The 12,871-nt window shown below is 45.9% G+C and overlaps 1 long non-coding RNA gene across 1 annotated transcript in view; it reads left to right on the plus strand.

The window, feature by feature from the left end:
• LOC115847391 (uncharacterized) overlaps positions 1–12,658 on the plus strand; it is a 155,119-nt gene extending 142,461 nt beyond the window's left edge. Inside the window, exons 2-3 of the long non-coding RNA XR_009558971.1 lie at positions 8,368–8,441; positions 12,540–12,658. This is a non-coding gene — a long non-coding RNA (uncharacterized lncRNA). The remainder of the gene's footprint in view (positions 1–8,367; positions 8,442–12,539) is intronic.
• Positions 12,659–12,871: the final 213 nt, after the last annotated feature.

A 12,871-nucleotide genomic window follows, 5' to 3' on the forward strand; every position in this document is an offset into this window, starting at 1 on the left:
AGTTGCCCTGGGATAAGGTGAGAAGGGCATGGGAGTGTACGTGTGTGTTTGGGAAGGACGCCTGCTGGTTGGCGTGATGGCTGCATCTGGAAATGGGGGAAAGGCCTCTTAGAAAGGGAGTTAGGGCCACTTACAGAGAGGCCTGGGTTCGGGACCAGGGCAGATTCTCCCTGTGTCCTTATTTGATTGGCTCCAGGTGGCTCCAGAGAGTGGAGCGAGTCCAACAAGTTCTTCTCCTTCTTCACCTCCTCTGATTTCCAGTTTGACTCAAACGCTCTCTCTCTCTCCTCTCATTTTCCCCTCCTGTTTCTCCAGCCTCACACCTCCATCTCTTTCTTTCCTCCTCTCTCTCTCCCTCTCTCATCTCTCCCCCCATGTCTCTCTCCCAAGTGTGTCCAGTTCTTCTCCATCTCCCTCCTCTCTCCCACATCTCCCTTTCTCAGCTCTCTCCCAGCCATTTCTTCCCCATCTCTCTCTTTTCCATCCCCCTCCCCATCTCTCTCTCTTTCTCCATGACTTCCTCCCCGCCCATTTCTCTCCCTCTCTCTCCCTCCGTTCCTCTGGCTGCCTCTCCCTCCCTCTCCCCATGCCTCACTCTGTCTCTGTCTCTCTCTCTGTCTCTTTGTCTCCGGATGTGCATTTTGGGTCTCTTTCTCCCTCTGACAAGTTCTTCTTTGGCTCCGTGCTGTATCATTTTCCTTAGCAGGTGAGATTCTCTGGCATTTCTAAGTCTATTTTAAACACTTTGTAAGGCTTGATTTAAAGGAAAATCTGATTTTCACAGTTTGTGCATCGGTGCCTCAGGGGACTCTTAGTTTGATCATGTCCTGGAAAGTTAGTGACACAGCTCAGGCTCTGGGAGCCCGGAGAGGGGTGGGCCGGTGTGCTGTCAGCTGCTTCCTGCTGGATTCTGGAGGGCTCTTAGGGGCCCAAGAGCCTCTGGGCCCCTCACGATACAGTGCCTGCCTTGTGTTTTCCCCCAATTTTAACATGCATATAAATCACCTGGGATCTTGTTAAAATGCAGATTCTGATTTAGCAGGACTGGGGCAGGGCCTGGGATTCTGCATTTCTCACAAGCTCCCAGGTGATACTGATACTGCGGGTCTATGGACCACATTTTGAGTAACCAGGATGTAGTGCGTGTGTCATTTAGAATGTTTCTTCTGCCACAAAGCACTCTAATTTCCACTTGGCAGACAGAGTTGCCCCTCCTCTGTGCTCCCACAGAACCCACAGAGTCTTCTGTCGTATTTCCAAAGGGCCTCTTCCCATTTTAGAGTCTAACAATCTCTGTCCTTGTCACTCTTCAGTAGACCGAATGCCACTCTGGACTTGCCATGGAAGAATGAGTAAACAAAAAGAACATTCCAGGCCAGTAAGTATAGTAGGACCATTGCAGGCCACGCACACTAATGCTCCCTTCCCCGGTTGGGCACTGATTGCTGCTGTAAAAAGCAGTGGCTTTGCATCGATGGGTCACAATTCTGGCCTTGCCCAGCAGAAACATGCTGCCCTGGGATCCTTTGAAACCCTGGACTGGCCCCACATGCAGGAGATTTGATGTTTCCTCACTAGACTTCAGATGAGCTAGGGATCTGTGTAACTTCTTCCATTTTTTGTAATTGATCTCATTGTGTTCAACGTCCCCACCTCTGGGATGCCTGGGATAGGACTTCAAGAGGTACTGGTTTTACGTCACTTTTTCAAGCTAACTCAGTCCTGGCAAAGCATCAGTCAACAGTCAAAGCCCTCTAGGGTGGTTGTCTCCTCTCTCCAGGGCTCTTTCTCCTCCATCTCTCGAAGGTGGTGTCTGCCCTCATGAAGGTCAGGTGTTTCAAAGCCAAGGAAAAGTGGTCTCTGTCCATATGTTGTTCCCTGTCCTCTCCGGCTGCCACTGTGGGATTCTGGGTCTTGTCTTGGCCCTGCGTGTCCCGTGCTGGTGTCCACTGCAGAGTGACCACTGTGTGGTTAATGTTATGTGTCAACTTGACTGGTCTAAGGGATGCCCAGATAGCTGGTCAAAAATTATGTCTGGGTGTGTCTGTTAGGGTGTTTCTGGAAGATGTTAGCATTTGTTATTTTATTTTATTTTATTTTATTGATGTATAGTTGATTTACAATGTTGTGTTAGTTTCTTCTGTACAGCAAAGTGACTCAGTTATATTAATACATATATATATTCTTTTTCATATTCTTTTCCATGATGGTTTGTTACAGGATATTGAATATAGTTCCCTGTGCTATACAGTAGGACCTTGTTGTTTATCCATCCTATATATAATAGTTTGCCTCTGCTAGTTCCAAACTCCCAATCCTTCCCTCCCTTATCCCCTCTCTCTCGGCAAACACAAGTCTGTTCTCTATGTCTGTGAGTCTGTTTCTGTTTCATAGATATGTTGATTTGTGTCATATTTTAGGGTCCACATATAAGTGATATCATATGGTATTTGTCTTTCTCTTTCTCACTTATTTCGCTTAGTATGATCATTTCTAGGTCTATCCATGTTGCTGCAAGAAGTTAGCATTTGAATTGGTACACTGAGTAAAGAGATCCACCCTCACCTATACAAATGAGCCTCACCCAATCTACTGAGAGCCTGAATAGAAGGAAAAGACAGAGGAAGGGGAGATTTGCTCTCTGCTTAAGCTGGGACATCCATATTTTTCTACTCTTGGACATTGGTGTTCCTGGTTCTTGGGCCTTCAGACTTGGACCGAGACTTACGCCATCGACTTCCCTGGTTCTCAGGCCTTTGGACTCAGATTGAGTTACGCCACCAGCTTTCTAGGTTCTTCAGCTTGCGGATGGCAGATTATGGGACTTCTTAGCCTCTGTCATCATATGGGCAATTCCTATAATCAATCAGTCTCTCTCTCTCTCTCTTCATATATATATACACACAGTGTTCTCCAGAGAAGCAGAACCTATATATATCCTATAGATATACGTCCTATTGGTTTTGTTTCTCTGGAGAAATATATATATATATATGGAGAGAATGAGAGAGAGACAGGGAGAAAGAGAAAGAGAAACTGTTGTCTCATGATGGGCATTGCTGGACATTGCTCCCTTCTCTTCGTGTTTCTGCCATAATTATCCCAATCTTTCCTTTCCAGGGCAGTGGGTGCTCTGGCTGAGGAAAAGACACATTCGTGTATTTCAGAAACGATTGTAGTTCTATCTGGGGCAGTGCCTAGAGCAGAGTAGCTGATCCGTAAACATGATTCCTCCCGATCACTGCAGGAGATACCAGAGAGAGCGCTTCAGCGTCTAGAAACTTTGATTGGATATGAAACCCATCCAAATGGCGTGAGATATTCTGAAGAACCACCTCTTCTGTGGCAGGAAACAAGTTCTGTCTCAGAGACTGAAGCCTAGATCTTGAAAAAGGGCCTCAAACCACGACAGCACGCAGATGTGGCCAAGCTGCTCTGGGACTCCAAGGCAGCTGGTTTCTCAGCGATGCATCCCCATCCCACCTTTATTTGACATTCAGCTGATCATTTCGGAAGAGCCTCCTTTTCTCGCCATGGCTGCAGCCAGCAGACAGCATTTGTCTTCGATAATCACTCTTTACACTCTTGTTTCTAATTCCTGCTTCCTTGGAGGCAGAGCCAGCAGGCAGCCCTCATGGTCTCTCGACTCTCCAGCTGGCATTTCTGAAGGACACTGTGAGCCCACTTCACTTCCGCTGCCTTTAACCCTCCCGCTAAGTTCATGGCTCATGAATGAATGAGCAGCAGCATTTCCCTGGCCCGTGGGCTCCCCACTGTCACCGGCAATGGGCACTCACCATCACCAGAGAGCAGGTGTTCCGAGAAGCCTGAACGAGCTGTGGGTGGTGAGGCAGACTCTGGGCTTGGCTCTGGAAGCTTCAGCTCAGAACATTGAGCTGAACCATCTGAGGCTCCTCCAGGAAACAGGTTGTGCAAATCTCTCTTCCCCCTCTCTGCTCATGCATATTCATTAGTAGAACAACTCCAGGCCGAAGATAATGATTCATGCAGGAAGCGCCGTTCTGAACATTATTATCTGGGAGTGACAAATCAATTTCTAATTCAACACGTGTATTGGACAAATAGATCACAAGAAATTTAAAGTCAAAAGCATCCTTTGGAGTCATGCAACTTCTGTTGCAATGTAGCGTAAAATGATAGAGGAAGAAATCTCCCCACTGGTGGGCTGTACATAGCTGTTCCCTTCAGAGCAAAGGAGAAATGAAAGGGACTGCGATTTCAAACACCGCTTGAGTCTACAATAGAAGCCAACAATAATGACTGAGAATGAGACAACAATGACAACAACGAAGAGCCAGCCACTGGCACGAGCTATCCCACTGTTTCGAGTTATTACTTGGGGATGAGCAGAATCCTCCTTTTTTTCCCCAGGCTGGTAACAAAAATGGAGTGGAGGCCAGTTGGGTTCATTGGATGCCCAATACGAATCAGAGGGCAATAAATGCAAGGCAAGACTGAAGAGGGAGTGGTGGAATTGATTTGAGCTGCATTTCAACACCAGTTTCATGTTGAAGTTTTCATTTACGGCATGATAATGTGATCGCTACACTCTCTGCCCGTCTGCAAAGACTGGCCACTTCCACTTGTCACAGCTGACAGTCAAGTATAAAACGGCTACTGCCAAGGAGTGGCAGCTCTTTGAAGACTGTCTTAAGCCATTCCTTAAAGTTCTGTATTCCTTTCATCACGGCCACCCCACCCCCAATCCCTTTTCTTTCTAAGTGAGAGAATAAACCGACTTCCCATTCCCCCATCTACTGTAGCATTCATCCAAAGCCCATGGCAAACTCATAGCCTTCTAGAGCCTAGATAGCTACTCTTGGGTTTTGTGGGGTGTTTTTTTTTTTTTGAGCTAATAATGACATTTTAGAATATTTATAGGTTCCAGGTACTGTGATAAAGCATATACCTCTATGTCCTCATTAAATTCTCACAACAATCAATGACAAAAGTGCTAATATCCCCAACTTACTGATGAGGAAACTGAGGCTCTGGAGAAGCCAAGTGACTTGCCCAAGTTCATGCAGCCCATGATTGGTGGAGGCTGGAATAGAGAGCAGGTCTGCGTGACTTTGGAGACCACACTCTTTACCACAAAACTATGTAGATCTAATGTTGGGGAGGGGTGTCTTTGTAATGATGAGTATACAGATCTTGACCAGTGGAACCCTGGTGAAGGATCTACTTGAGACCTGGACAATCAGGTCCCCTGGCCTCTTTCAGCTGCTTTCCATCCATGGGACGAGGTGATGATGGGGGCCAAGGAGATGTGGTTATCTTACACCCATATTCTTGCTACATCATGCTCTGGAGAACCAGGCTTGCAATCTCCCAGCTCAAGCTCAGCAGAAAAGCTTTTGTTTTTCTGTCTCAACTCTGATTAAGTCACCTGCCCCTAGTAAACCAGTCACCAAGGTCCAGGGATGTGGTGCTCTGATTGGCCAGGCTGAGTCACATGCTTCCTGTTGGAGTTGAAGATGGCATCACCTGAGTGATGTGGTCTGAGAACACAAGGTGGTCCCTCTCAGGACAACTGGGGTGTCATGACCAGAAGTAGGAGAAAGAGATGCTGACCACACAAAACCAAAAAATGCCCACCACACTTGTCAAGCCTCACTGTCTCCCATCTTCTCTGGGTTCTGAAGGTTATAGGAGAGACAGAGGGAGTGATTTGAGGAGAGACACAGAGGGAATGGAAGATAAAAGGGAAAGATAGAAGGATCCTTACAGAGAGGTTTGCTCAGAAATGGAAACACAGAACTAGAGAAGAACCAGAAAGATTTCCCTTCAACTCCTCAAGAGAGAGAACATATAGGAAGAAATGTTTTAAAAGCCCAACCCTGTATATCCAGACAAGACTATACAAAAAGATACATGCACCTCTATGTTCATAGCAGCACTATTCAAAATAGCCAAGACATGGAAACAACTTAAATGTCCATAGACAGATGAATGGATAAAGAAGATGCGGTACATATATACAGTGGAATACTACTCAGCCATAAAAAAGAACCAAATAATGCCATCTGCAGCAGCAACGTGGATGCAACTAGAGATTATCATACTAAGTGAAGTAAGTGAGAAAGAGAAAGACAAGTACCATATGATATCACTTATATGTGGAATCTAAAATATGATACAAATGAACCTATTTATGAAAGAGAAACAGAATCACAGACATAGAGAGCAAACTGGTGGTTGCCAAAGGGGAGGGGGTTGGAGGAAGGATGGAGCGGGAGGTTGGGGTGAGCAGAGGTAAGCTTTTATATATAGAATGGACAGACAACAAGGTTCTACTGTATAGCACTGGGGACTATATTCCATATCCTACGATAAACCATAGTGGAAAAGATTATATGTAAATAATATGTATTATTATATATATAAAGAATATATGTATATAAAGAATATATATATGTATAACTGAATCACTTTGCTGTATAGCAGTAATTAACACAACATTGTAAATCAACTATACTTCAATTAAAAAAATGAAAAAAAATAGAAGCCCAGCCCCGATTCCCTCATGCCTTCAGGTTTTGCTCCGTAGGTATCCAGAGCTCTGGAAGGATTCCTCAGGATACTTTAAAAGGAATTGGGGAGTGGGATTCAGGAGGAAGGTCAGTGGGTAGAGCTCAGACCCCTCCTGGCTTCAACCAGATCTTCCTCACTTTCATCTGTCTTTTCAGTGCGTTTCTGTATACGATCTTGTTTGGGGGGAAAAAGGGGTTCCTCTCTGCTAAACACTGTTCTACACGGAGATATTCTCAATAAGAAAGACCTTTTGTTTACCTCTGTCTCTCAGGTGCTTAGTGCAGTGCCTGGCACACAGTAGGCATTCAGCTGTTAAGTGGATGCCTGAATGGCAACAAGGGAAAAGCTACTGAATAAAATTACGACTGGAGAACCTGAAGTCGTGGAAAGGAAGCTAAGGGCTTTAGGAGCACACAGAGAACTGGTGATGCCCTTCATGAGGGTATAACCACAGACGAAGCCTTGCCTGCAAAGACAGCTGACCGTTGACTGCCCCCTTTTTGACTTAGACACAGCTCTAACAGAACAGGTGAAATGTTTGTGATGAGCCGCTGCTTAATATGACTTCACTCTTTCAACATTTCTCAAGAGCCAGATATTTGCCAGTAATCTCATTTAAATCTCACAATGGCCCCATGAAGTGGATGCTACAATTAATTATTTTGCTCACGTCACAAGAGTTTAAGAGAGATTAAGCAACTTGGCCAAGGTCATGCCTCTGGTAAGGCAAGGCCAGATTTAAATCCATCTCCCTGATCCAAAGGTCCCAGTACTTAAGCACTCTGCTATTTTCTCACCACATCAGAGGGCATTTATGTTGGTTCTGCAAAAATATTGTGTTGGGGCTTCCCTGGTGGTGCAGTGGTTGAGAGTCTGCCTGCCGATGCAGGGGATGTGGGTTCGTGCCCCAGTCCAGGAGGACCCCACATGCCGCGGAGCGGCTGGGCCCGTGAGCCATGGCCGCTGAGCCTGTGCATCTAGAGCCTGTGCTCCGCAACTGGAGAGGCCACAGCAGTGAGAGGCCCGCGTACCGCAAAAAAAAAAAAAAAAATTGTGTTGGCCAAAAAGTTCGTTTGGGTTTTTACCATAACAGCTTATGGAAAAACCCAAATGAACTTTTTGGACAATCCAATACCTCATGGTTTAGAGTTCAGGCAACACAGTGAGAGGAGCATTGATAAACTGAAGCATCTTAGATGGCCAGGATGAAAGTGATGGAGGGATGGATGGAGAACCTTTGTAGGAAGTGAGTCTCTTTATCAAGGAGAATAAAAGGACTCTTGGGGGAATGAAGAGACGCTTCAGATCTCTTGAGAGCCGTTGGGAGAAGGAGGAATTAGATGTGTTTGGGGTAGTTTCAGGGGTAGACACATCACATCTTCAAGCTGACAGATTTTTTTTTTAATTAATGATGTGTGATTTTATTTAAATAATGAAAGAGCAGAATCAGGAAAAAAATAAAAGCAGTTTGAAATTCACCCTAGTAGTTTCACCAGCTTTCCCTGCCCTCCCAGCCTATGAAATGTTAGAGTCTCAGGTACATGGGGACTATGATAGCAGTGGGAAGAGACCACGTCACAAGGAGGTTACTGATGGGGGGTGGGCAGGCTTAGAGAAGAAGCCACCTGTCCTGCTTTTCCCATGAGCAAACAATGTGCCTCAGCCTCCTGTGCTGTGTGGCCCTTTTTCTCTGGGGAGCAGGTAAGTTCCGGTTGTGAAGTTGTTGGATTCCAGTCTCAGAATTTTCTCCTGTGGCTGTAAATCCAGGCTCTTTCCTGAGATTTTTCTGCACTTTCTGTGTCTTTCCTTCAGGCTCCGTGGACACTGAGCACCCGGAGTCCCGGACATAGAGAACATTTGGGTGTTGCAGCTTTGCTGGTCAACCTGTGAGTTCTCTCCTCGTTCTTCCCATGGGCCTTTTCATCCAGGTTTCTAGTCCTACGACACAGGGTCATCTTTCTCCTCATTCTGCTACCAAATCAATCCAATGTTCTTTAGCTTTCAGTATCCAGATTGAAAATCTCCTTATTTTGATTGGATTGTTTAGACTGCTTGCTTTTAATATGATTAGCAATATATTTGGATGAAAATGCCTCTTGCTCTTGTTTTCAACTTGTTCCCTCTACCCTATTTCTTTTTTTTTTTTTATCATCTTTATTGGAGTATAACTTCTTTACAGTTTGTGTTAGGTTCTGCTGTATAACAAAGTGAATCAGTTATATGTATACATATATCCCCATATCCCCTCCCTCTTGCGTCTCCCTCCCACCCTCCCTATCCCACCCCTCTAGGTGGTCACAAAGCACCGAGCTGATCTCCCTGTGCTATGCGGCTGCTTCCCACTAGCTACCTGTTTTACGTTTGGTAGTGTGTATATATGAATTGACAGATTTCTGTGCAATATGGAGGGTGAGCTTTCTAGAACAGCACTTCTTAAATATAAGTGTGCATGAGAGCTTGTTAGAACACAAATTCATAGGTCCCATACCTGGAGGTTCTGATCCAGTAGGTCTGGGGTGGGTCCTGGCCATTTGCATTTCTAATATGCTCCCGGATTCTGCTATTTCCCAGATCACACTTTGAGTAGCAATGCCCTAGACCAAGAGTCAGTCAACTTTTTCTGTAAAGAGCCAGAGAGTACATATTTGAGGCTCTGTGGGCCAGTCTGTGTTGCAACTACTCAACTCTGCCACTGCAGTGTAAAAGCAGTTACAGACAAAATGTAAAGAAATGAGCACGTGTTCCAATAAAACTTTATTTACAAACACAGGCAGCCAAGCCCTTCTGGTCAGTTAGGCTTCTTAGCTGACAGCAACGAAAATCACTGGGTAGTTTAATGAGACAAGGACTTCCTTACCTCTTTCCTTGGCGGGTCACCATTGAGCCTATCGCCACCATGGGCCATCACCTTGCCCAATGTTACTGATCCTTTAAGAACACCCAACATCTCCTTTCCATTGTACCAAGTCATCTCTGCATCTTTGATCTCAGTTGGAGGAAAGCAAAAAGGGATGTGCTCCATCTCTGCCCAGGTGATGTCTGTGCACATGAGCAGCCCTCTGAAGCTGGAAGATGTCTACACAGGTGTAACTCATGAGCGATAGAGTGCTGGCAAAGCATCCACATCTGAGTGAGCTCCGTCCTCCCACGTCCGCCACCTCCACAAGATCTGCCCTAGAGCTGACAGATCCAGACTCTTTGCCAAGAGCCTGGGAAAGGCTCAGGCCCAGTCAGACAAGTCTTCAGGTCTAGAGCAGAGTATATGATTGAACCCAGCTCAGGACCAAACTCCAGTTCCTTGAATGCCAGAAAATACTTATCTCCAAAAACTGAGTCTTTACCAAATCCAACTTACCTATTAGTTTGAGATCACAGTGACTCTGTTGGTTATGACATCAGATAATCCCAAGTGCAGTCTCCTGGACAAGCACTGGGACCTGTTTCAAAGATTTCCTTGAACCAGCCTCATTCTACTTCTAAGCCCCAATCAGCTATGTTGAACAAATACGTACTCACGCGCGCACACGCACGCACACGCACACACAGAGATTTCACTAAAGAATATTTGTCACGCACACTCAAGGAATCTCCGAAGAACCTGGCTTAGAGGCCGTAGATTCAGAAGCATCGCTGAAACGGCACCACAGCCTTGTGCAAGGACAATGACCAAGGGGCTTACCCTGACTCAGACATCCTGGTCCAACGGTTGGCACCAGGCAAGGGATGCTATTGCAAGGATCTCTGTCTTTCTGGCCTCTGGAAGCTGAGCATTCCTGCTGCTCCTCTCCCCAGAGTGGATCCTTGGGGACAACCAGCTTCCTCTTCAAAGTCTTGCACAGGTATGGCTGATTGGAGGAGTCTATGCCACATGCCTGTATCGTTGCTGCAAAAGTTGCCGGGAAAGAAAGTTTTAAGCTTATACCATCAAGTGGAGAAATCTCCCAACCGAAAAGGATATGCAAAGGAGCAGAGTGGTCAGAAAGAATGCCCACTACACCTCCTAAGACAGATTTTGGGGATTAGATTCAATGCATCTAGGGCCCCAATCCAGGGTTTCTTCTACTTTTCCCTCTTCCCAGATTAACTTCAATTTCCACCCGTGTCTTCTATGTTCTTTAGCCCTTAAAGCATATGCTATATTACCAATCACTCCCCACCCCTGGCCCCTCAGGAAGAGCTTATTTCTCCTAAGACTGGAATGTGCATTCTTAGCAGTGCAAAATTTGTTTTCCTCTTTCCTGAAGAGGAGGGAGTCTCCAGTTTTTAAAAACACATGACAGGGCTTCCCTGGTGGTGCAATGGTTTAGAATCCGCCTGCCAATTCAGGGGTCACGGGTTCGAGCCCTTGTTTTGGAAGATCCCACATGCCGCAGAGCAACTAAGCCCATGCGCCACAATTACTGAAGCCTGCACTTTAGAGCCCGCGAGCCACAACTACTGAGCTTGTGTGCCATAACTACTGAAGCCTGTGTGCCTAGAGCCCGTGCTCTGCAACAAGAGAAGTCAACGCAGTGAGAAGCCCACGCACCGCAATGAAGAGTAGCCCCTGCTCGCCACAACTAAAAGAAAGCCCGCGTGCAGCAACAAGGACCCAACACAGCCAAAAATAAATAAATAAATTTATAAAAACACGTGGTAGGAAGCAGAAAAAAAATCAAGAAAGAGATGAGTTGAGCAATTCATATTATAACAGGTCATCTCCAGCTCATGTAAGAATCCAAACTGAAAACTAATTGGTTTAAATTGCGACAAGACAGCTTTCTGATGTTCAGGCTTGTGGCAACATGGAATTCTTTCCTGGAGATCTCTAGGGAATTGGCTGGATCCACCAAGTTGGCTGGCATAGCTGAGACATAGTTGGGTGTGGAGATAGAGATATACATTAAGTGACTCTCACATGTCCCTGCTAGCTTTGCATGCACGCTTTAGTGCGTGGTATCAGCTGCACAGGATGAAGGTGCAAAGCTAGACATTCCAATGAGGCCAGGCACGTGAGTGTATGTGTGCCTGGTGGGGCGGTAGGGGGGCAGGGGTGCAAAGTCAGCTGGAGCCAGGAACAAAGGACTGATCCTTGGTGTGGCTTAACTGCTGCCGATTCTCCCCTCTCCATCCCAAATAAGTTTTGCGATTGCTAGAGAAATTGAAATTGCCAAAGAGAGAAGTTGGGGTGTATGCGAATATTTTCTCTGACTCTTACTTAAACACTGGCAACTTTCCTGAGACTGTAAATGTGATTGGGGCTCAGCCATTTCTGTCTTTGTAGCCTATGAAAATTAATTTAGTCCACAGGGACTGCAATCACCGCCAAACCCCCCAAGTGTGGGCTCTTCTTCCACACTGAGAAAAATAACAGTTAATTAGGCTGCAACACCCAAAGGAAAGTGAACTTACACCACCAAGCGCGGGGCAGCATGCAAGATGTTGCCATGACAACTGGCATTTACCGACTCTTCAATTTTAATGTATCAAAGGCTAGGGATAATTTCCTAGTGAGAATACATGAGGGTGGATTCCCCCCCCACCATTCCTTCTGCCAGTCTTTTGCCAGTACAGGAGCTCTATTCCTGTGGCAACCTGTTTAAAAGGAAGCCTTATGAGAGCATTAAACACCAGGCATGGTACTCCTGGAAATGCCCTCTGCCTTGGGAGGCCCAGGAAGGGTGGTACAGCCTGCTTCTCAGAGTCCAGGCTGGGCGGAAAGAATTCCGAGGCAGGTGAAGTGTGACCTGTGAACCTTTGCCCACATTTCCAGGTGAACTTTCTGTTTTCATGAACGTTCCTTCCTTCCTCTCTCCCCTCCTTCCCTCGCTTCATCCATTCCTTCCTTTCTTTCCTTCCTCCTTCCCTCTCCTTCCTTCCTTCTTCCTTTCCTCCCTTTCTTCTTATTTTGTTGAGTGCTTACTCTGTACCAGGCACCTAATAGGCATCACCCCATTTATTCTTCATAACTACACTGTAAGATAAATATGATTCTTATGTTACAGATGAGGACACTGAGATTAAGAGAGGTGGAATGCCCTGATCACATAGTAAGTTGCAGAGCCTGGATTTGAAGGAACTCAGATGTCGCTACCCAGGGCCCTCATACGCTCTATAAATAGAGGTAAATATGTTTATTATTATCATCATTGCCCTCACCGCCATGTATTAGTCAGCTATTGCTGCATAACAAACATCTACAAAATCTCAATGGTATACAATAATAAGCATCTATTTCACTTCAGGATAGGGTGGCTCTGATCCTCATGTGTTTATTCTGGTGCCCAGGCTGAAGGGGAGGCAAATACCCAGGGAAAGCTCTTCTCATGGTGATGGT

Source organism: Globicephala melas, chromosome 15 (genome assembly GCF_963455315.2).
Source record: "Globicephala melas chromosome 15, mGloMel1.2, whole genome shotgun sequence".
Lineage (NCBI taxonomy): Eukaryota > Metazoa > Chordata > Mammalia > Artiodactyla > Delphinidae > Globicephala > Globicephala melas.